This window comes from Corapipo altera, unplaced genomic scaffold (genome assembly GCF_003945725.1).
Source record: "Corapipo altera isolate COAL_440 unplaced genomic scaffold, ASM394572v1 54, whole genome shotgun sequence".
Taxonomy (NCBI): Eukaryota; Metazoa; Chordata; class Aves; order Passeriformes; family Pipridae; genus Corapipo; species Corapipo altera.
In genome coordinates, this window is record NW_020884902.1 from 10,284,736 (window position 1) to 10,310,508 (window position 25,773).

General features: G+C 46.2%; 1 protein-coding gene across 2 annotated transcripts in view; it reads right to left on the reverse strand.

Annotated features, from left to right (window-relative positions):
- The window catches only part of STAG1 (stromal antigen 1), a 161,500-nt gene extending 136,073 nt beyond the window's left edge, over positions 1-25,427 (reverse strand). The window contains exon 1 of one of the 2 annotated variants that reach the window (XM_027650696.1): positions 24,465-25,427. The gene's annotated coding sequence lies outside the window, so the exon portion shown is untranslated. The remainder of the gene's footprint in view (positions 1-24,464) is intronic. The other variant, XM_027650697.1, reaches the window with a different exon arrangement.
- Positions 25,428-25,773: the final 346 nt, after the last annotated feature.

Genomic DNA, 25,773 nt, shown 5'->3' on the forward strand with positions numbered 1-25,773 from the left:
TACAACCAAAGCTTTACAAAAACTTGGGGGGGGTCCAGGGGTATCTCCTGGTTTCAGTGTCTGTGGAAGGTCAAAGCTCCATTGAGGGCAAGAGCGGGGGAATTGAGGTCGGTGTTCAGAGCACGGATCTCACTGTCTCCAACAACTGGAACAGAACAACACCTGCTGCTCACAGCATCCTCTGCTCAGTTACAGATCTCAACCTTCTGCTTAGATCCATGCAGCCTTACTAACCTCTTCCTGGTGAATGGCAGACTAAGAAAAAGGAAAAATGAACAGATGAGGAAAGAAGAAAATCTCTTGCCTAGAAGAGAATTATCTTCTACCATCAAATACAAGGCACTGGAAACGGAAAAGGCACAGTTCTCACAGCACTTCTGGTAAAACTGCCTGAAACTTCACAGAAGCTCTGGAATAGAGAGGGGGAAATTCCAGCAGCTCATCCACACAAGAGGATATTTTCCTCATAAGACTCCTTGGCTTTCGTTTTTGCAGAGGAGGGATCAGATCACACGGTTTTCAATGCTGACGAATTTGCAGATACTTTCTTCTGCCCTTTGGAAATATGGTCAGAGGATTTGGAGTGTCTCTTACACAATTACATAAAATGAAAATACATCCAGTAACTGATATTTGAGACTGTCAGGTTGGAAGAGCAGTGAGAGTATTTTGAAGCATTTCCTTAAACAGAGTCTCAACTCCCATGAGATAAGAGTAAGTTCTAACTAAAAACTGTAACCCCAGGAGTTAAATAAGGGAACACTTCCTCTAGGAACAATCCTTACAGAAAATACAAGGAAGATAGAAATTTCCATTTCTCTTGTACCTGGTTCTAACTCCATCTCCCTACAAATTATTCAAATAAATGTAACCACTAATCTATAAGCATTGCCTTCACCCTTGAGGCAAAGTCAGAGCAAGCTTTTCCAGAGCACACAGTACACACAAGTATATTTAATAAAGCATTCTGCAATCATTTGAATACTAAGAAAGTGTCAAGGAAGGTTTTTTCCCAGCAGTTATATCAACACTTAGCACTTTCACAAATCAAGTTCTCAAAACACAGAGAACATGATTACATATCATGGAACTTAAAAAAAAAAAAAAAAAAAAAAGAAAACATGGACTAGAGATTTTCTTTTCCAGTAGAGTTTTGGGCTGAGGTTTCACACAATAGCTGAACTAATCTGATGGGTCAAAAATGCAGTCCCTGCTTTCCTCCTCCCCACACGTTCCTGCTCCTTCTTTTAGGACAGCTTGGACACCTCAGCAAATTTACTGACTGGAGAGACAGGAGACACTGGAAAAGAAGAGAAGGGAGCAAAGGAGCTCCAGCCCCACTGCCCTCTCTGCTCTCCCTGCCATGGTCCCCCCTGCTCCCCCAGAGAGCAGCACAACTCCCCCATATTGATTCAATTGCAAATGCAGCTGGGTCAGGGCTTGGGAGAACAAAAGAGGCAGCACAAAAAGTTCCCATGAAACACTCCACACCAGAACTTGAGAAAAATCCTGCAGACCACAGTGCCACAGAACGCTTCCTACACCTGACATTCTCTTCACTTACCACAATCTAGGATGTGCTCCCTTAAATCATTCATTTCCTAAAATCTTAAGGCAGTGTTAATTTGAGACTGAAAACAATGGCCTGGCTATAGGTTGGTCACTCTAACAGAGACACATGAATGCTCTTTAATCAGAGCAGTAAAAATAATAAAAAAAAAAAAAAAACAAAACACAAAAAAACCAGGAGGGACTGTTAGAGAACTACAATGAAGAAAAATGCAAATGCAAAGAATTTGGGCTGGAGTCCTCTGCATAGTACTTTTAGTTATGTTTCAGAGCAAACTAAAGCACAGTCAGTGGGGAAATAATATCTGAATGAACCCCTGGAAACCCCAGGCAGGACCACCTGTGGCCACTGCCCTGCCCACCCATGGCCACTGCCCTGCCCTCCCTCCTCCCGTGCTGTCCTGGCACTGCTTTCTGCCCACTGGCACAATCCAGGAAATCATCCAGCAAGTTTAGACATTGTTTTCCAGTTGTTTGAATCTGGATCAGCTCCCTGACCTGGCTCATGCCTTGCTTGCAGGAGCACAGGACCAGGGCTAGGGAAGAGATGGGAGCAGCCACGGGAGAAGGGGCCCAGGAGATCTGTGCTGGCCTAAATTGCTCTGGGGATGTTTTGTACCTCACTGAAAGATCTTACAAATGAGGGGAAAAAAAACCAATTTCTCAAAATTTCCACTTCCAGCATAAAGTACAGGTGTATATTTAAAAATAGATATTAATGCTCAAAAAATACAACTCATTACTTTGGAATCAACTGAGTACAGAATCCTTTCCCAACCAAACTCTAAAGATGTCAAAGAAAAAGCAGAGTCAGACTAAGGCAATTTGGAGGTTTCCTTACAATCTTTGCATAAATAGACAGAAAGCATCTAATTATAGCAGGTGATAGCCAGTGTCTTGCCAACACAAGCAATACCCTAAGTAAGCATTTTCTCCACAGAATTCTCTCACCCTGTTTTGGGGGTGAGGACAGGGAGGGGGGGGAAGGGCTACCTTCTTCCTGCCTCTCCCATTTCTCATTTTTCTATCAGTATTAGTCTGCATTAACAGCCAAATCATACACACACACTCACACAACACTGCCAGTGACCTACTAGAAAGTTGCTATAGCAACGACTGCTTTCAGAAATACACGTTGTGCATTTTAAGTGCCATCATAGTGTAACTCATCTGTCAATTAATAACCACGGCTCCGAGGAGCACATCACACACTCCAAAAAAATTAACAAACACACACTGAGGCTTTATATCCCCAAAAGGAAGGACTGGGAGACCCATTGCAGGCTCAGACTCACCACCAATGGAACAAACAAACAAACTACATATATTTAGCACTGAGATGTAACTCTTGTATTCCTGTTTAAGTGCATAAAATTCATGAAGCATAAAAAAAACTTGACTGTGATCTTGAAGGGGGAAATCACTCCTATGTATCACTGAATATCTAATGTAAGCAAGGCCAAGCTATTTGTAAAATCATCTATAGGAGTGTATGGAATAGAATTTAATATAGGTTTCTGTTGGGTCAAAGGCCTGCAATAAGAAGCAATGTATTTTAAAACACACTGAGCTAACAAAATATTGACAATCCACTTCCAACCTCAGTAGACTTCATGAAATCCTGTGGTCAAGTTACTTCTAAGACTATCATCAAACTGAGCCTCTCATGCTGCCCCTTTCTCTGGGCCCAGGGGTCCACCAGTGCTTGTTACAGCACTTGGTGATAAGTGTCAGACACAAAGCACAACCCCAGTAAAGCACATCTCCAACACCAGCCAGTTATCCTCTGAGAGAAACCTTCAGGAGAGGTGCAGGCAGCACATCTCCACCATCAGCCAGTTATCCTCTGAGAGAAACCTTCAGGAGATGCAGGCAGCACAGTTCTGCCCAGAGCAGCTCAGCTGCCTCAGCCTCCCAAAGCCCGGCCTGACCCTGCACCCTGCCAGGGAAGTGCCAGGCCTCTGCCTGTCTCAGCTGGGGCACTTGTGCTGTTCATGGACTGTCCTGGTTGAGCTGGGAGGGGTCAGTACATTGCCAAGTGGAGAATATTCTCAAAAAACACAAAGGGTGACCAGGGAGTTCTGCAGACCCTGGGTCACCAAGCACCCTCTCCACCACTGAGACAGAACAAACGCTGCAGTGCTTTCCAGCTCCAGTGGGACCTTGAAGAGGGTTTCAATTTCCTCTCTCACATCCTCTAAATCCAGTTCTAATCACTCTCTCACACAACAAAGATAAACACTCTCCCAATACATTTTCTGGTTTGAGATAAACATCAAGCTCCCAGCACCCAGCCTTTGGCAATACTGCTGCCACCTGAAATCCTTCTGGAGGACACCACAGGGACCAGAAAGTGGAGCCAGAGACACTGCCCAAAGCTGGGCATGACCTCAGCAAGCAGCCTGGGCTGGGTGAGCTCTGACAAGAATCTCGTGCTGGGTTCAGGTATGCAACAGTTCCAACAGGGACTTTCCATGTGTCCTGGATTTCACAGGGAGGATTTTCTAAAAGCTGAATCCCAACCAACCCTTTTGGCTTGGGTAACATGGATCACCTTTGAAAGTCTGACCCTTCCACATGTATATAAAATACAGGATGAGAGCTGTGAGACCAACACCTCAGCAAGGCCCAGGGGCACAGGGGCACCTCTCCCTCCCTGCATGGGGCAGAGCAGGCAGGAGTACAACCAACCAACCTTTCACTCCTGAACACAGTTAACCTGACACTGAGCAACAGCAAGAAAAGCACTGTCTTAAAAACTCCCTTCCCACCTCAAGATGGGAGCACATTTCTCCTGCTGTCCATGGACAGCTGGCAGCAGTCGTGAGGCACAGGGCTAATTAAAAAATAGTGTTTCAGGATGACAATCAAGCTTCTCCTAATCTTTCCAGTGAGATACCAGCAAACATAGCTCTGCAAGTTTTATAACAAGAATCTTGCACCATAATTAACTTTTTTTAAATTCAGAATTTAGTTGACCACAGCTTCATGAATCAGATCTTGAAATCACTGGGAAAGAGGCAAAATGTCTTAAAGTTATTAAAAAATGTCTTGAAAGTTATTAAAAAACGTGATCACTGTTCCTGGCTAATTATTTTTTTTAAAACACCAGCATAAATACATCTACAATAATAAAAACACCACAGAGAGCAGAAGAAAGACCTGTAAAACACTCTGACTGAGGCCAAAAGCCCAGTCATAAGTACGTGTGTATGGCCACACTCCCCAGAACCCTCTCAAAATTCAAGTCTTCCCAACTCCTTGTATTTACACACATTAGATTTTGCATCAATATTATCCTTGCAGGTCAAACTTTTCATCCCTAATATTTACCCTGTATGTGAGGGGATTCTCTTACCCAAAAATGTAGTTACATCCCAGCCCAACAAACCCCTCTGAGAACAAACAAGCCAGGTCATCTTTCATTGCCACCTACATTCAGTACTATAGTTGCTCTCATTTGCTTTCCAAGTCTACCTCTCTCCCCCAGATCTTTTCCTTTATTCACTACAAAATCCCTACTTGTGTCCTTGACCCCCCCCTTGGTATGAGAGGCCCCAGGTGACCCCTCAGCAGTCTGGATGCCAGGGCTACCCCCAGCTCTCCACCCACACAGCCAGGCCCTGCTGGATCCAGCTGTCCTGCCTCTCCTTTGCACCTTCAGGAAGGCTCACTTCTCCCACAGACCCAGTGAGAGAACCCTGATCACAGAACCCTGGGTTCAACCAGAGATGTGACACCTCCCTGCCAGGAGCCAACCTCCCTCCCCATCCCTTTTCCTCCAGTGACCCAAATGAAGGCCCCATCCTGTCCTGTCCTGTAACTCTCCCTTCTTACTGTGTCCCCACCTACACTCTTGTCACCAAGTTCAGATCTACCAGCAGAACCTCTTCGACCTCCTCCTCTAAGAAACATCTCCAGTTGAAAAATGCAATATTCTCCATTTTAGAATATTTGCCTCTGAAAAGGGAACTGTTGCTACGATGTAGACTATGCTGGCAAGAGCACAAACTGGAAAAAGAGGGAAGGAGGATGGAGGGAATGCAGATATCCCTTCCAGAGCAGCCTGCAGTCAGTGCTGAGGACACTGACTGTACTCTCACCTGCCTTCCATAAAACCCACCAGGAATAATTTGCTGACCCCAAACTTCTAAGCCCAGCATATCTGGGGTTCTTCTTACCCCAAAATGAGTCCCTACCTTTTGCCCTGTGCTGCTGTCTCACTGTTTGGAGGAGGCACAGAGCTGGGGTTCACACGAACCAAGTGTTTCACAAATCCCACCATCCCTTCCCACAGAAACTGCCACTGGAATCAAACACTGAGCTGTGACACCACTGAAAATCCACATGGTCTTTTGGCTCCCATTTGTCTCCAGGTGGAAGTCAAAAAGCCACACTAACACCAGCTTTGCTATCAGGATCCCACGAACACAAGCATTTCTTACTGAATTAATGTGTTAGCAACAGCACGAAAAATTTACTGTTTAAATGAATCCTACACGGCTTTTTTCCAATAACCTGTTCAACATGCAGATAATTCTCACATTTTAATTCTTAAAAGATACTAGTAATAATGCTGTGGGACTCAGGCAGGCCTTCCTTTTATTTGGGGGTTGGGTTTCCTTCTGCTTTGTGAGCATTAAACTGTGTAAGGTTACACTTATCAGCAAACCAGCAGTGATTTCCCATTTGCCATCAGCACTGCATAAAACTCACAGTTTGCACTGAAGAGTCAGATTTGAAGGTGTCAAACTTGACCTGAAACCTCAAAGGAGCTGAATTTTTCCCCAGTAAGTGGATCACTGCTCCCAACAAGATGTCAAATTTCAAAAAGTACTTCTCAATACAAATAAGTTGCTTCTTAAATTAGAAGGAAAGTATTAATCTGTAACCATTTTACACAATATGCATAATCCCATCCTGCACCCCCTCACTGCCCCAGGGTGACAGGCTGAGGGCACTGACCCCTCTGCCCTCGCCAGGGACACAAACAGCTACAGAAAGGGAGCCAGCAGTGAAACCATTCCCTCACCCTGAGAGCAAGAAAACCTCCCCTAACAGCACCTTGTCCCCAGATTCCTCCCTGTCAGTGCAATAAGTGGATTATGTGCCTTTGGAAAGGTCAGGCACAACCCCACTTAAAAAACACTGAATTTCCAAGAACACATCACAAGCCCTGCGGTGAGACCCAAAATCTGATCAGCTGCTGGGGGGGATTCTTGAGGAGCTGTGGATGCATTTTCTGTCCCCTCTGCTGCCTCTCCTCAGAACGGCATTGCTGTGGTTTAAACTGGGTTGAAGATTTTCTTCTAGAAGAAGCACATTATTCCTGTTTTCAGGAATGACACACTCAGAAGTCTTTGCTGCCGTGCTGACACAGTGACAGACCCTCTGTAGGGTCTGGCCAACTGAGACTGCTGCCCACTTATTCTTTCCTCCTGTTTGTCTTTCCCAGCAGTTTCACTGTTCCAGGACTCTGGGTGGATTCTTCAACGTGTAACAACAACTTAAGTGCTGCTGTTGCTTTCATTGAGAAGAGTGTGCAGGAGAGGGATGGCAAAGGGAGGTGGTATTAAGAGAGTAACTTCAGCCAGGTATCTACTTTCACAAAAACTGCCGAAATTTGTCTTTTGGACACCTCCCACCCCCTCCAAATTTGACTGAAATTAGTCATTGTGCTCAAAACACAGACGGAGCAATTCAATCTTTCTAATGCGTTTAAACAACCTGTCACATCCCACCATAAAATCTGAACTCTATTTAAAACCAAGACCAAAAATTAGCAATATAAAAGCACCCCAAGGTGCTGCTCCTTGTCCCCTCCTGCACCAGGATTCCCAGCCCCTGCTCTGCCCCACTGTCCTGGCAGGGACAGGAGCCACTCCCAACACAGTGCCTCAGAAAACCAAAGAGAAAATCACCCACCCTCACAAGGTGACAACTGCACAGACATAAATCAGACCAAGGAAAGCCAAGGCATTCCCCAGAAAAGAGCTGTTAAAATTCTTGGGTTTCTATCCAAGCAGCATGTATTTGCCAAAAATCTTTAGACTTCTTTACTATCTCAAAAGCATTTGGAATAAACACAGATAACTAAATGTGTACTGTTTTAAAGGATTGATTTCTCTGTTTCCAAACTAATAACGCGTTTCTTACTTCAAAGGCTTGTTTCAAAAATCTTCCAGAATACAACACAGCTAAAAAATAAAAACATTAAAAATCCCAGAGCTTTCTTAGCACAGGATTTAGTAGCTCAGCATTTTGTCCTTCTGAGCTGCTGACCTTTTCTATTTATTATTTATTTTTAGTGGGGGGAAGAAGGGCTCAAAAATTAAGGAAAGGAGGTGGCAACAGCAAAAAACCTTTGACTGATAAGTGGCTTGTAAGAAACAACCTCAGAGAAGAGGAAGCTACTGGTGATTTCTCTGATGGTATGAAAAGCAGTGACATGAATGGGTCACATCTCTGAATGCAGAGAGCTTAATAAATCATTGTAAGGGTTTAGGAGGAGAGGCACCTTCCTGGTCCAGGTCAAGCTGGGTTTGTCTGCTGAATTAACTAACAGCATAATCACTGCCAGAGAATAATTTGTCCACATTAATGCTGACATTGCATCTAAATCTGAGCGGAACCCCAGAAATTATGAAGCTCTCTATTGATCACAGTCCTGCCAAGAGAAATGCTGAAGAGCACATTAATGCAGTGCTCCAAAGGAGTGCTCCCAGAGCTCTCCACTATTTTATGGGGAATTTAGTTCAAGTGGTCAAGCTAATATCCATCCACTTGTACAGCCAGATGTAGCAAGAAAAGGCACTTTCCCTCCAATCTGAGGAAAGGCCACCTAAACCAATGGCTTTATTTTTCAGAAATACTTCTCAAGGAAGTTGTAGTGAATGGAAAACTGAGAGCAACGGAGCAAATGAAAACATTTCCAGTATTATTTGTTCAGTGACACACAAGATAATAATTCTCCTATTTTAGGTTTCAAAAGGAGCTGCTGGACGTGCTCAAACACCCTTCAGGGGAGGCACTTTACAGTGAGCTGGAACAGCTCAGAATTCAATATAAATCACCCTGTGTTTGTTACTCCTGGAGAAAGGTACCGGTGGCCATTGAGAGTCCCTGATGGCAATCAAAGATTACTCATCAATAAACACAGTTTATAAAGGAGCCTCTGCACAGCCCCTGCCCCAAAGGGCCTCAGCCTGAACCTCCCAACCTGCTCAGACTCACCCACCTCAGGTTTGGCTGCCATGGCCCAATCTATGAACAGCAAAAGCAGGAGCTGGACAAACAACACCCACATTTTAGCAGGAAGGGGCCCATCCAGGTAAGAAGGAAAAATCCTGATTATCCCCAGCAGAAAATGGTTACAAAAGAAATTGGTGGCAAACCAAAAGACCCCACTGTGTTTACTCAATCCAACTCAGTGTCACACGTAAGATGAACCATCACCTTGCTGGCCCAAAACTGCAGGTTTATAAACCTGGTTTAGAAAAGTGCCTTTGCAGGTGACAGCCCCTCAATATTCAGAACAGGCCACTAAGTCTCTGGTGAGCTTCTGAAGCAGTTTGTGAGACTTGGTAACTTCTCATCAAAGAGTTTTCACCCATTTCCCAGCAGCTGCTTGGCTGCTGTTTGAGCCCATCCAAAGGCCTGCAGGTGGGTGGGGAGTTTGCTTGGATCTTCTCTGCCTCCACTGGGAGGTTCCAGCACCAAAAAGTCACCCAGAGCCTCTCCTTGCTTCCCTCAGGGGGCTGCCACCACCCCAGCAAGGACAGCCTGAGCACAGGGTGCCAAAAATACTTCACCAGCTAAAAATGAGGAAGCTGCTCGATTAGGCAGAAAAGCACAGCTTTTATTTCAACCGTGATCTCAGCAGCTAAAATGGAAAAAAGTCCCAGAAAATACAGAGCAGTCAAAAAATTCACAACGGAGTTTCTAATCCCCCATCAACTGAAGTATAAAATTAGATTAATGTGCAAAGGAATATCCTCTCCAATTATAGTAAGGGCACGGGAATATCCCAAATTATACCATGTGTGAGAAGAGGATAGTCTAGTTCCATGTTTCTTAGTTATTTAACTAAATCCAATAGAGAGATGAGAAGAATTTAAAAGCAGATTTTTCCTTTTACATTTTCCCTTGTGAGCTGCAGCAGGATTTTTCTTTGCTCAACTTTAATAAATTTTATATATTAAAATAGCATCCTTAATTACTGCTTAGAGCTTCCATAAACTTTCAGTATTCAAATTTTATTGCAGCCATTTTAATACCCTCAGTTACCTCATTCAGATTTTTTATGCTAAATACTCTCAATTACCAAGTACTCCACCACTGCAGTTTTCTAAAACCAAGACAGCTCTTTAATATTACAGATGTGACAGGTTCTCCCATTTAATGTGGTCGAGCTCACCCCACTACTTCATTATCCAGCCCGTGTTCAGTACACTCCAAATTGCTGGTGGCTCTTTCCATCATTAATTACATATTTCAAGCCCAACACGAATCGATTTCCAGCCCGTGACCGGCAGGAGAGATGAGCAATCCCACCCCTTATTCCTCACCCCAGCCTGGCCCAGCCTGCTGTTATTACCATGTTTTCCTCTCTCTGTCCTACTCTGCCTTTAAATAATGGGTTTCAAGCAGGATATGCTGCTTTAATGCACATTTGTAAAATCTAAAGCAAAACACATAATGGATCTGTCCCCAGACCCTCAGGAAGCAGGACATAGTGCAGGGCTGCCAACTGCCTTCCCATTCCTGCTTGGAAGAGGCAACAGAAGAGGAATGTGCAATTCCAAAGCTGTGCAACCCTAGTACCATTTCCATCACTGATTTTTACATTTCTGTATCAAAAACGCTCATAAATCCGGTCTTAAGAGTGCCAAGGAGAGAAAATGGAACAGACTTCCTTTCTTAACTAACCCCTTTAGGCTCAGTGCTCTTTTCCAGGAACACTGGGAATTACTCGTGCCTTTCCTAGGGAAGGCACCTGTCTTACCTGCAGGCTGAAACTTGGACTGCACTGGATACTTAAAGCAGGTGTTCAACATTCTAAAATATACATGTTGAAAATCACATATCCTTCAATACATACAACTCCTGCATATAGAGCTCCCAGGGAATTTACAGGGAATTCCCATTCAATACGTGGAGCAAAAACTCCACCCTTGCCTGCATTTGAGCTTTTTATGCCTGGGGTTTTCTCCTCTTACATATTTTCAGCAAAAAAAAAAAGTGAAATCAAGTCCCATTTACAACTCTGCATTTCCACGGGTACCATTCCAAACCAGGACTGTGAGAAGGACCTGACCCTGTAGAGGACCATGGGCAGGTGTGACAACACACAGCTGGAATTCCCATTCCCTGACAGACCCTGTGGGCACTGCAGCTTTTACAGACAGGTCTGTTCCAATGCCAAGCCTTGGACCTTCCTTTGCAGTCAGAACTCAGGGACCTCTTCAACACCTTCCTGTTTTATTAATTTTATACATGTATAACATATATAACATTATACATCATATATGTAGATATCATATATTATTTTACATTTTAGTCACATATTAACTGCAGTCAATACAGCCATCTCCCAGTTCCAGACACACTGGGAACATTAACAGAATGCAAATTTAGACAGTTTATTAGTTTCAGCAAAATCTTCCACACTGAAGCTAAAAACATCTCTCCAGCATTCCTAGAGCAACGCTGAGAAAATCCTGTATTCCAAGCTAAAGAAAGTTTCAGGACTTCCTTACCAATGGGTACTAGAGCCCCTTGCACAAGTTTTCAATTATTCCTCAAAGGAGGGAGCCCTGAGACACGAGCAGCAGTGAGCAGCAGTGGAACAGCTAATGTTTCTGTAACAGGAGTGGCCACGCTTTCTGTGCAGGCAGAAGACATTTCTCAAACGTGAAAGTGCAATTTGGCAGCCACACTTGAAAAAGGGTTGTAGTTTAGAGTAGCTGCTGACCTTACTGGAACACCAGGAGAAAGATCTGGGAGAATTGAGTTATGAGATTAATTGCCAAAGGAGGAAAAAAGAAAACAGAATGAGGTTTTAGCTCACTAGAAAAAAATGGGAAATGGAACATATTTTAAAGCATCATTTTTAATGGGAGGGGCTTTACCATTGAACATTTCAAAGGATATTTATTATTGATTGTTATCTACTGTACAATTTAATTTCTAATCTGCTTGCAAACTCCCAGACTGATGAAGAGACTTGGATAAAATTAAACCACATGACAGGGAAATGGAAGAGAAAACAATTAGCACAGTAGTTAAATACTGACTTGCAAATATAAGATGGTTTCCTCAAGTCAAGAAACGATTGTCATTACAAGACCAAGGTAAGATCAAAATGAGCATTTAAAGTCTGTCTGAGCAGAGCCCCAGGTTACAGGGAAAATGAATCCTTAAGGTCAAAAAGACAGTTCCTAACTCAGAAGATGGTTTTAGGGACAAACTCCAGTCAACTGGCTGGTGAGACTCTTGCTCCCAACACTGACCCACCGAGTTCTTTGCTGGGAGAAGCAGAAATTCTGCTTTGGGTTGTTATAGCCTGTATTTAGCCCTTCAGCTTCCCCTTCCAACTGGCTGTTGTTCTGCTCTGTTACAGTGTTTCTTCTTCTTAAATTTCATGCTTTAATTTCAGATAAGAAAGAGCTACAAGTCTGTGATGCAAAAGCACAAACCTTTTCTTGCTTGAAAACCAAACTACCAAGTCTGTCCAGGGAGAACTCATACACAGCCACTGTGAAAAGGAGGGGCAGGAAAACAGCTCTGGAGCTTCATCAAGGAGAGGACTCTCCAAAATACTGCACAGTCTAAAGAGAACAGAGCAGAGGGGAACCTGGCAGAACTGAGCCCTGCAGGGATGAAACCAGAGTGACAGGGGCCATAAAACTGAAGGCATTTGGGTTTAAACATAGTAAGCTCAAGCCTTAAACACATACAGTGCCAAACTCCCAAGAGATCTGAGAGCAGCTGACTTTTTTCCCTTGGATATTTGAGGGCTCTTAGAAAGGAAAGTAAGAGATTGATGATTAGGTTCTTCCTAGTCTATTAAAAAGGGTGATATATGGTAAGATAAGTGATATAATCACGGAGATGAGTTTCCCTGGGTGGTACGTTTGAAGAACAAAGTACTGATGGTCTCCCAGCTGCAATGAGAGGGAAGAAATCCATATTCCCAGAGAGCTAGGTAGGTTATTTGGGGAATCATTCATTTACTGCTGCACTGGATGCTGCTCCACCCAGTGAAACGCCCGATTGCAAACAAAGCTCCCTTAGGCTGAGAGCCACGGTAGAAACGGGGTTGCCACAGAAGTAGAGAATGAATCACAGAATCACAGAATCACAGAATCAGTTGGGTTGGAAGGGACCTCCGAGTCCAACCCTTGATCCAACCCCACTGTGGTTCCCAGCCCATGGCACTGATGCCACATCCAGTCTCACCTTAAAAACCTCCAGGGACAGAGAATCCACCACTTCCCTGGGCAGCCCATTCCAAGGGCTGATCACCCTCTCTGGAAAGAAATTCTTCCCAATATCCAACCTAAACCTCCCCTGGCACAGCTGAAGACCGAGCCCTCTTGTCTTGCTGATGGTTGCCTGGGAAAAGAGACCAACCCCCCCCTGGCTCCCCCCTCCTGTCAGGGAGTTGTAGAGAGTGAGGAGGTCTCCCCTGAGCCTCCTCTTCTCCAGGCTGAACAGCCCCAGCTCCCTCAGCCTCTCCTCACAGCACTTGTGCTCCAGTCCCTTCCCCAGCCTCGCTGCTCTTCTCTGGACCTGCTCCAGCCCCTCCATGTCCTTCCTGAACTGAGGGGCCCAGAACTGGACACAGCACTTCAGGGGTGGCCTGTGCTGAGTACAGGGGAAAACAGCAACTGCTCCCCCAGCCCAGCCCTGAGTGTCACAGTGACTGTCCCTAACCTGCAGAGACCCCTGTGCTCCCACAGCCCCCACGAACAACCCCCAGGACAGAGAGAAGCCACCAGTGCTGGGGCCCTGCAGCTCAGCTCAGCCAGCACAGGAGGGCTGGCTGCTCACTGCCCTCTCCACATCTTCACTGCTCACAGCCTCGTTCATCTGCTGACAAACCAACCACTAAAAACCGTCCAACTCAGTCAGTGTGCTCCCAAACACCACCACAAACTCAGGGGCTGCTGAGGACCTGGCCCAGGCAGCAGCTGATGGAGACACCCCTCCCCTGCTTTATCCCGGGAGTTGGAGGCAGCACTGCAGGCCTGGAACAACCCCTGAGCCTGCCAGGCAGGTGACCTTGTGCTCCAGGCACGAGCCAAACTGCTCCTAGAGGAAGGGTGGAGGGAACAGAGGCTCATCAGTCCCAAGCAGACACTTGAGGGTGACAGGAGGGCAGCAGAGGTGACAGCAAGGATTGTCACCTAAAAAAAAAAAAAGAGGTGGGAAAGCTCTAATTGAGGTCCAAAATGCACTAAAATAAAAAGGCTAGGTATGCTTATCAATGTAAAGCTACTAAATGAGCAATATTCAGCAAGACCTAGGTCCTTTACAATTCCAAACCTTCATCCCACCTTTACCAACATTCCCAAGACAAATCAGCTTGTAGAACACAGCAAGAGGCAGTTTCAAAATAAACAAACAAGGAGTGAAATCCAAGTTCCAATCCATCATGAACTTGAAACGGTAGAGTAACAAACAAGATCTATGTCTGAAGCTATTCACTGAAGATTATAAACTGAGAGGAAACAAATACTGGGATATGAGGAATCCAGGATCCAGACAGGTAATAAATAAATGTTGCTAATGATGTCAAAACTGGAAGATTGGTTTCAGGGCTCAAAACACCCGTGTTTGGTACAAAAGCACACCTACAGTTTGGAAGAAACAAAAGCTGCAAATGCTGCCCATGCTGGCAGACAGCTGTTTCCCAGGCAAATTCCAGGGGACACCTGTAAAACACAGACTGTGTTCACACTACATGGATCCCTTTTCCACATTTTTAGCATCTTTTAATTTTCTTTCCCAGTTTTTCCCTTTTCTCTTAGAGCTGCCATTATGATTTAACCACAAAAAAAAGCAAATCCCCTTTCTGCATTGTCAGAAGTAGTGGTGAAGATTTGTACCACTTTATAGAAACAAAAAAGCAGCATTTGAAATCAAAGGAGGTGGAGAAACCAGTGCTCCACTCAGGCTTTCAACAGCCTGATGCTGAACAAACAAGGCAGCCTCTTCATGAATATTGAAGACTGCAGCTAATCAAATGACAGCAGACAACATCAAACAGGAAAGGCTTGCTTCTCCTCCACAAGAGCCAGGGGGAAGCCACAGCTCCTGTTTGAATCACCTGCACCTCCTGCTCACCACACCAGGGAACCTGCTTTGGGCAAATATCCACCGGGGTCACCAGAGACAACTGCGAAAAGGATGAACCTGCCCCTCTGGGACAGAAACCAGGAGTGACTCCAGATATCCAGGCACGGGCTCAGGAACCCTGGGATCACCCACGATGCTCTCCATGGCCTCCAAAGCAAAGGAAGAGCAGCAGGCCCTCGAGAAGGGCTCATCACAATAAACACATGAAGAACAACCCAGCAGGCACCACTAAACCAGCAGCAGCAAAGCCCAGTTTGGGGGGTCAGGCTTTGACATGAACTGACAGGAGAAAGTCTACAAAGCAGTGAGGATGGATCAGAAGGCAAAGGAATAAGATGAGGAAACAATGAGAAGCTCAAAGACACAGTTTGTGTTAGAGAAGAGATCAAGGAGGAAAAAAAAAAATGACAGCTCATGTTCATTCAGGTACATCAGAAATAACTCAAGATGACCAAATAAAACCTGAAGTTAATTGCAGAATGTGTCAGTTAAACATCAAAACCAAACCAGACAGTAAGAATATACTGGAATAAGCTGCTTAGGAAGTGCAGTGAAACTTCCAGCAATTAAGAGATTAGACAAGCATCTGTCAAGAATATTGTAAATTATCTTCCCTCAAGATAGAGAAAGGGATCAACTCAAGGTCTTTCTTCATTCTCTTGTTTGTTTAGTGTTCTTTCAGGAACAAAGAAAGGCTAGAAAGAGCCAGTAAAGTAAATAAATAACCATTCTAGTACAAGTCCATTGTTGCAGTAAAACACAAGACTGGATAGAGGTCTCTGAACACTACAGTTTTAATATCCCTTAACGGCTGTAAAAGCAAGATAAATTTGGACCTAGAGTTGTGTCCCTAGAGATTCCACCAATGCACAAAAAAAAAAAATTCAGTGAAAAAAAATCAAATAAAAATCAGATAAAATAATACATCCCAACACCAGTCCTCTCACTAAATAAAACTTCAGTGGTAGAAGTCTTTCTAGCTTATATTCTCATAACACAGCACGTCCCAGTTAGAGGATGGAGACGTGCAAGCGATAAAGCCTTCGCCATTTTTCAAAAATAAACTTCTGTCCTAAAGGAAAATAATTATAGAACAAAATAATAGCTTGTTTCTGCTTGAAAGCCAGGGGTAGAAGACTGCAGAGCAGGTATCACGTGGAACTATTAACCACTTGAACACTTAGGGTAGCAGCCCTCAAGAAAACATACAGGGAGGTTAAATCTGGGTTGGTAACACAGGAAAACTCTTATCAGCTGGAGAGCAAGGAAAGAGATTGCAAGGAACAGCATCTGGAGGGGGCAGGGTGGCCTTGATTTTTTTATCACATACGATCAGGACATGTAGAATTAGTGGGGAGAATGCATTAGAGGCACTGGGTTCCAGCAGTGAGAGCAGAGACATCAACACAACAGCAAAGTCACCCAAGAGCCCCCAGGAGAGGGGTGGCAGCAGATCTGGGGTGTTCTGTGCAGGGACACTTTTGCTCACCTTCCCACTGCCCTTGGAGGCACAGACAGTTGTGACCCTGACCTCAGCAGCCAGCCCTTGGCCACGCTCAAAGCAGCTTTCATCGCTCTCTCACTTTGTGTTCCACTCAGACATCTTACACTGCCCAAGCACACAAGTGTTGCTGCATCCTGCTGCTTGTTCTACTCTCCCCATCCGGTGTCTGCTCAAGTTCCTCTGGGAATTTCATCCAAAATAAATGTTCTCTCCCAAGCAAAGTTAGCAAAAACATTTGCTCCTTATGTGAGCTCTCAGTAACTTGGAGCAAACACAGATCCAGCACAAAAGACACCCGGCTGACAGGGTCCAATGGAGCAACTTTATGGCAACAGACAAAGAATTCCCAGTCTGTATTTCAAACCTTGGGAGTCTGGTGTTCAGGAGTGGCTTGTGTTCTCACAGTAAGAGCCTGATGGCTGTCAGACCCCTGGCCCTCCCCACAGAGCTGCAAGGATGCACTGGAGGTTACTCTCAGTGTGGCAACACAATCTGCTCCTTAAGTAAAATCTGCAAAAAACAGCTCTTGTAGTCCCAACCAAGCTACCACTTACTATTTTGCAGACAATTACTAAAAAAAAAAATAAATCCACATAGATTGACCATTTTAAGTAACAACAATCTCATTAAAGCCACAGAGCAGGTCAACTACAGGCCTTTACTCTAAAGCAGGAAAGCTCAGCAGGAGTTTCCCACTGAAACCCACAGAAAAAAAAAATAAATGTGTGTTTACCACAATTAAAAAAAAAAACCCTTCTTAACCTCATATTCAAAAATTAATTTGAATAAGTTTTGTTGGAACAGAATAAAAATAATCAATCTACAGCTAAAAGCCTAATACAGGAATTTCCAGTCTGGATGGTTGGTCTGTCAGAGGCACATGTTATTTGGAACAAGATTGGAGTAACTGCTTAACAACACCCATCTCAACCACAGGCGTGCTCATCCCAGCCATCTACAACAATGTAAAAACCAAAGTTCCCCCTGAGGATTCAAAAAAAATCCCCAGCAACCAAGTGCCAAAGTGCCTGAACTCCCAGGGAAGTAAAAATAACACAGACGAGGCTGGTCTGGGTCTTAAGGCTCTGGTCTTTGTTGGCTGTTAAAAGGCAAGCCTGGTGAATGTAAGATGATATTCAGATCATTTCTAACCTTCTACCAACATGTTCTTCCCTTTCTTCCCCACAGCTTTTTGTCTCCTCGGCTCCAGCCTCCGCTGCAGGAACTCTGCCAGTGACGTCAGGGCAGGAAGAGCAGGCCTGTTCTCAGTAACCTGAGCCACTCTGCTGCTTTGGAACCTTCTCTGAGAGCCTGGCATTACCCACAGTCTGGCCAGAGGTTAAACAGGACCCCTTTTTCTTACATCCATGTAAAATAGGCTAGGTCAGGGGGCTGCAGGAGCAGGAATTTCTTTGCACAGCACTCCCTCCCCCAGCTCACAACACGAACAGCCTGTTTCTCTCCCCGTGTCCCCTGAGTTGGTGCAAAGGGAGCTTCCCAGGAATTCATTTCTCCTGCAGAGCTGCGAGTCAATGTTTTTGTACATCCCATGCTCTTTAATGATGTAACTGCTCCACGAGAGCTCAGCTCCCCTGTGCCAGGTTCTCCTCTGGCTGTAGCAGAGAACCCACACACACCCTCAGCATTCAAAGGGCACAAACAACTCCAGTGGCACTTGGGGACACTTCTCAGTGAAGCTACTGGTCACTGCCCAGTGCTGGGGGTGAAGAGATCACAACTGGGGAGCTACAAATCAGCGCTGGCTGTCCCACTCTGAATCTCTTTGTGCCCCCAGACAGCCTGACACAGCCTGAATGCAACCACCACTCACAGAGAGGATCAACATCAACACGTGGCCTTTGGGACAGGGGCTAAACAATAGCTAAACTCTGGATGGGGGTGTTATCAAAGCATGACTTCGGGTCAAGGAAGTTGTTTGAGGGACAGACAACAAAGGAGCTGACTGCCAAAAATTTATGGGCGAGGAAGATGTGAAAGGGTTACTCTTAGCTGTGCATTTCACAATAAAATGAACTCCACTGGTGACAGACCCTGCCAGTACCTCAGAACTCACTAGAGAAAATGCTGGTGGTACCTCCTGGCACTGCAGAGCCTCCAGGTTCTGCACAAATGCTCTGGATGGTGCTGAGCAATGACACTCTCCTGCAAAAGGCCTGGCAGAAACCGCCAAGAAAACATTCAGGAAGTTTACAAAAGGATACACTTTCCATCTTAGAAGTTTTGTAACAACCCCTTGGTCCAGGAAATAATGGCAGGTACAACTGACAGCTCCTCTCCCTGCTCCCAAATGTGACACTTCACTCTCCTTGATTCCTACTCCTCCCTAATTCCCTTGTTTTTTTCCTTCTCAGCTTTCCACCAGGACTCTGAATCCACCACCAGCAAGGAGAATCAGAAAAGTAAGGCACACCAGTGGGAAAAGCTTGTCCTACCAGCTCTAATGGCCAAGGCATTCACAAACACTGACCTCAAAGCCAAGAGATTCCCAATTCATCAGCCACCTCAGGCAACAGGATTTACACAAACCCCTCACCAGTGCTCTCAGTCCATGAACTGGTGCTCTACAGTTACACCAACAGCAACACAAGTGTGTAAAAGCTTTCCTTTGCACAGCAAGACAAGCAGCTTCTCTGGTTTCTTCAGGGGAGAAAAGTGCAGCAGTTCAGTATTGAAACACACCCAGAAAAAGGGAATGATTGGGGCATTTCACTGTAATTCCTTTTCTCGCAGTGCCAGTGGGTCACACCTGAAATCTGGCATTGCCTGTGTTCTCCCACTTGTTCTGAAAGTGAGGAAACCTCCAGCCAGGGCACAGGTTGTGCAGAACAGGCTCCCTGCTCCTGTTCCATGTTACACTCCAGTGCTGGGGATATTTGAAAGGACTCAACCACAAGTTCTCACTGTCATCCAACCTACCTCCTCCACCTCAGCCACTGGACAGTGCTGCCATAACCCAGCCTGGCCATTTTCAGTGAAACAGTACAACATAGTATGTGTCCAGCATCTTGTAAAACAGCACAGTAATCAGTATTCAAAATTTCCCTAAAACATTTTGAAACAGGAATTACATTCCAGCTCCATCTTACCACTTTGGCAGAGAAAACTGCTCCAAATGGAGCTTACAGAGACAAAAGATATTTTAAAAAAATCACTAGTGACTGGGGAAAGCAAAAGAGATGCACAAACCCACAGATGTGATGCCATTTCCTCTGAACAGCTACAGTGACCCTTTCTAGAGGGATGATTTCTGCAAATACAAGCAGAACAATCAGCTAGTGCTAAAACAGGAAAAGCCTCAAGGAGCTTAAGGAAAACACTGGGAGCATGGAACAGAAAGGAGATGAAGAATAAACCAGAACAAACCAGCCCTGCTCTGTAACTCAGAGGGTAGAGCAGCCCAAGTCAGGGCAATGTTTCTGAGAACCCCCTCCCAAGGCTGGGGAATTCCCTGACCACCTGAGCTCTCCCTCCCTCCCACTGCCCTTGCCAGGGTACCCTGGGCAGCAGGGACAGGGATCCTCAGGGCTGAGCACAGTTTGGGAGCAGCCAAGGGAGGGCAGCCCCTCTCAGCTCTGCACACTGGGGGATCTCTGTAGGGCTCATTTGCACTCCCTGGACTGTATTATTTGTTTTGCAGTATTGCTGCAACCCTGTTGTTTTGTTTGGGTCCTTTTAAGCCCAGTATCCAACAGAACAGACCTACAGGACTGTATTCTGTGTGCACATCCTTCCCTGTTCTTTCCTCCAATTCCACAATCAATAATTATCAGTCTATGGACCAATTTCCACCAAACTCAGGAAAACAGAGATAGCAAACTATGTAAGTTCCTCCATATTTTTAAAAATATTAATTTCTTAGAAAAGAGATGTTTAATTCCTCTCCCACAAGCAGTGTCCTATAAAAGGAAGACTACAGGAAAAAACAAAACTATGAGACACCAAAGAAGCCACATCAGTGAACCAGAAAAAAACAGCCTTCAAAAAAAAACTCCACTGCTTGAAGCAGTGCTTACTCTTAGCACAATTCAGAGCTGGGTTTACTCCCTCACCCAACACTGATGTTACAGCCTAGTGAGCCTAACTTAGTAAAAACCATTCTAGAAAACAGATCCATAGGCAGCTAAGAAACAATGGCATTTAGACAGGGAAATCAACCTCCCTTTTGCACAGGAAAGTCATGTTCCACAAGCCCACAGGAGTTCTCTCAGAGCTGCCCCTTCAGCACACACCCATGGACAAAGCCTGCTCTAATTCCCAAGGGACATTCCACATGATTCTTCACAAAAGGCTCCTAAAGAAATGAAGCTGCCATGGCAACAATAGGCCTTGGGCAGGTTATGTGGTAAGGACAGAGGAAACAGAGAGCAAACCAAATGTTATCTCTGACAGCAGGGCAAGGCCACCAGGGAAGTCCCACAAGAACACAGGGCTTGGAGCAGCCTGGTCTAGTGGAAGGTGTCCCTGCCCAGGAGCAGAACCAGACAAGCTTTGAGGTCCCTTGCAACCCAAACCTCCCTGTGACACTGAATATGTGCTGGAGGCCAGGCTCTCACCTCTGGGAAAGGAGCAGAATGCCAACAATTTGCTGGTGACACCAAGCTCCTCATGGGAAGGCTGCAAAGAGGGGAAGAACAAACACAGGCTACAGACAGCAAAGCTGGCAGAGGGAGCTCAGGAAAGGTGAGGAGTGCCCCAGGAATCCCAGGTTTACACACAGTGGTGGCTCCACACTGACACCCAGGACAGTACACGCAGCTGAGGGCTCTGCACCTCCACCTGCAGCAGCAGGGGCTCGACCTCCAGCACCAGTTTTCCCCAAAAATACTCTTGCCACTGACCTTGCATCACCTCTAGAAACTCCTTACCCTGCTGGCCTGACTCGGTTCAGTCACTGGGCAGAAAAATGCCCCTCCCAAGCAGATGGGTTTGCCAGGGAGGGAACGGTCAGGGCAGCAGCAGCACAAGCACAAAGGAAGGGGAGAGCTGTGCAGCTGTGGAGGCACACACTGACTGCTCTCTCAGCCCTGGAGGCACACACTGACTGCTCTCTCAGCTGTGGAGGCACACACTGACTCCTCTCTCAGCCCTGGAGGCACACACTGACTCCTCTCTCAGCTGTGGAGGCACACACTGACTCCTCTCTCAGCTGTGGCAGAGCAGCTCAACCATCTTGTGCAATCCCACTGGCAGCAACAAGCTCATGTGGTCCTAATGAACAGCCCTAGGAATTAACAATGCAAAACTGGCACATTTATCATTCATTTAAGATGGAATTCATTACCCATTTCCTAATGAAGTTTCACTTGCCATTTATAAACACAAACATCTTCCTGGTCCTTGGGGATTCTAACCCTAAAAGAAGAGAGAGAAACCCTCATGTGGGGGAGAGCAAACAGATACTCAGCTTGTTATTTGATTTGTTTCAAAAAACACCACCACATGCTATGCCCTAGTATATAAAAAAATGTATCCAAGATGAATTGGTTTGATTTTTATTATTTTATTGTAGAAAAATATTTGACATTTAGAAGCATTTCTGACACACAGGACAATCCCTATGCAACTCTACAAAGAAATATCTTTTGCTGTGAGCTGAACAATCTGTCAACACTGTTTTCAGTGCCAATATAATACAAGCCTGCTATATGGAGAGTTACAGAATACAGACTCATTAGATTTATTTATAGAATAAATAATGTATATGCTGCTGAAACCCTGCACAGCAAGGAGCACAGTTGGCTGGATGTTGCCTCGTGCTGCTTTCCAGTAAAACATTACTTTTGGGAACCACCTGAAACAACCTGCCCTTCAGCTGAGGCAGGACAGGCTTAAGAATCCAACCTCCTGCTCTTAATACAGAGATAAAAGATGAATTACTGAGTGGCTGAACTCCCACTGTGCTCCCACACCACACTCCTGTGTCCAACAGTGCTGAGAGGCCTGTCCCACCTAACCATGGGCAGCCAAGGCCCTTCTGAGTCTTCTGAGACTGAGTTACCAAATTTATCAAGTTTATGTTGTACCTGCAGCCCAAAGCAGGACACGTGTGACACTGTTTGACCCTGATGAATCTACTGTCCAAGGCCTCCTGCCATCTCCAGAGCACTGTTACTATTTAAATAGCATTTTCCAAACCCCCAACGTGCCTGTGGAGATGTTGCAGAGCTGCCCAAGCCCAGGAGCACAGTTCCTCTGGGTTCCTGGGCATTGTCCCTCGAGGGACACACAACCTGCCACGTGCTGAAATCATTACCTACACTCAGACTTCCAACAGGACATGGCAAAAATTAGCCAGTGGCCACAAAATCCCAGTTGAGGAGAAGATTCCCCCTGCAGCTCCTCCCCTTCAGCTCTTTTAGCCAGCTGAAGGTGGGGTTTGCCTTTAAAAATATTAGAGTGAAGCTTCACAAAACAACACTTGGTTTTGGAAGTGTATTTGCAGACTGAAAAGTTGCAACCGAGGGTCACAATAATGCTCTCTAAACCACTCACTTTCTAAGGGAATAAAGAAATAAGTCATTGTGTTCTGATCACATATTGAACACCCAAACCAACAAAGTTACACCAGTATGGAAAAGCAAAATACTGCATATCCCTGAAAGGCCTGCTAGAAACAGCAAAACCATCTTCTGCTGGTGAACTCAAACTCTGCAGGGTTTCTTTCTTGGAGAAGAAAGAAAACCAACTCTGCTCCTTTCTATCTTTAGCCAAAGGAGCAGACACAGTGGCACTGCAGGGGAGAGATGACAATCTGCAACGGGAGCTTCAGAGCTCCACGTGATAAATGAGAGTGACTCCAGTGAACCCCCAAAACTTTAAATAAAGCATGAAATATCGTGCAGGTGCTGGTTGGCATTTTAAGTCCTGAAGCCAGTACACCAGATTTAGACAAAGCACCTCCTTATCCTGGCACCAGAGGCAGCATCACTTTCTGGGTCTGACTCCAAGCCCCAGAAGGCAGAGCCTCACCCCAAGACTTGGGCACTGCAAGGTGCAGCACAGGCAGAGTCAGGTCTCACCCAGCAGTGCTGAGTCCAAAGTTAGGTTTTAATACTCCCAAACCACTTCAGTTCGCTGCTTTCAGTGTGTCTGGTGTTCACTACAGAAATGGCACTTTGGAATTTTCAGCAGGGTGGGCAAGTCTATTGTGCATGTTCCCAGAAAACAGACCAGAAATGTTTCAGTTAAAGGCATGTTCATATCCCAGTAAAAGGATTTTTCTTAGAAAGTCATCACAATTTAGCATTTTGGCCCCACTGCATCCTTACACTTCTAGGAGCTCACCTGCCTACTAAAATGGTATTTAAATTACCAATATTTAGCCTTATATCAGGGCAAGCCTTTGCAACAGAGGGAAAGAAAGGAGAGAATCCAAAGTCACCAGCAGGAACTTGAGGTACGTGTTGTTCTTTCAAATCAAAACATATTCACTTGTTGAGTTTCTGACTATCCCAAGGAACTCATTTGGTCAGTGCATCAAAATATTTAATGTTCACAAACCTTCTCAGCTATCAGAAGGTGACTGCAGCTGCAGAAGTCACATACAAGTCTACACAACACGAGGGCAGGTTATGGACAGGGACAGGAACTGAAAAGCTCAGAGACTCAAGAGCAAAGCTCCAGTACCAGGGTTTCAGCTGCCCTCACAACTTCTGACCAGTACATTGTGTGTGGGCATTTGGCCATAAATGCTGCCTCTCTCAGTGAGCTCATCGACTTCAGCACGTTTGTAAAACATCAGGAACCACCCCAGCCCGTGGGCTGCCGACGGCCAGTGCTCTGAACACAGGGGTGGGGACTCGCTCCTCTGAACCTCCAAACTGGCCCTAAGTGCTCATGAGCTCTGCAAAGGCACTGCTTTCACTACCCACCCCCACTGCTGCACATCCACAGCGTGCCCATGAGAAGCAGCAACCCAGAGTATCAACTGAACACTCTCTGGTGAGCAGCCAGTAAAAATTACACCCTCTCAGATTCATCACAGCCCTACAGCCAGGCCCCTGCTCACCAGGAAATCCTGCTGCATCACGGGTTGCCTTGTCATTTCCAAATGCTCTGCACCCACCACGTGTTTCTCAGGCTTTCCATCAAAAAGTCATCACAGTTGAGTCAGAAACAAAGAATAACTTGGCTTCTAATTCTGCAAAAGTAAGAACTTCTTCGCACGGTCAGAACACCTCCTTTCCACAGACAACCTGCACACTGCCTCGTGGCCCTGTGATTTCCTCATGGATGGATGGACTGTGATGTTGAAACACTCATCAAATGTCCCTGCCATCTCACCAGACAAGGCAAAACTACTCTGGATCCAGAGGATCCGGACTAGCCCTTCTCCAACACCACCCCTATCACCAGTGTAATAATGGAGCAGTTGAGCAAGTCTTCAGAAGCCTGAACCCAGGCATTAATGTCACCCATTCTCCCAAACACAGACACAATTCAAAAGCAGTTGTGTCAGTGGTGTGCCCTGAAGAAGGTTTTTTGTCCCTCAGCAACTTAATAGATGCCATCACTAGACTAACTCTGCACAGCTGCAGAATTGTGTGGAACACAACTGAAATAATCAATACTTACAAAGCAGCTCAATTTAGTTTAATTAAACTCACACTGTCTTACCAGAAGCTAAGTTTTTTGACACTGGTATTGGCAGTCACATCCCTTTAAGTTGCTCTATGGATACTACAACTATCCTCTTTCTCCCAAGTCCCTCTTGGTCCCAAGCAGTGCTCCCGCTGCCTGTTCCGTCCCAGGAGCACGGGATAAGCCAAGTGTGGCTGCCCAACACTCCCAGCACGGGCCCGGCACCGCGTCTCCAGCACAACCTCTGCTGTGAGTCCAGCAGCTCGGGCCCCAGCCTGGCGTCCTGCCTCTGCCCGCTGCCAGCCCCGGTCAGGGGGCACTGCCTGTACCCGGCTGCTCCGGAGGCACAGCCCCGGCCCGGGACCCCGGCACCGCCGGCACCGCCTCCCCGCAGCCGCCGGGCTCAGCCGCCGTTCCCGCGCCGAGCCCGGGGCAACCCCGGGGCTGCGTGACCCGCCTGTGCGCCGGGCGGGCCGGGCGAGCCCGGGGCCGCCGCTCCGGTAACGGGATGAGCAACAGGAGCGGGGGGTGCCCGGCCCGGGGCTGCCCGGCCCGTCCCCCCGGAGCCCGGTCAGGGCTGGGGCGGCCCGGGCACTCCCGCGGGCCGGGTCCCGCTGGCGGGCCGGGTCGGGCCGTGCCAGGGCGGGCCGGGGCCGCCCCCCGGCTCCCGCAACTTTCCCTCCTCCTCCTCCTCCGCCGCCGCCCGGGGCCGGCCGGGGCCGGGGCCGCCGCCACCG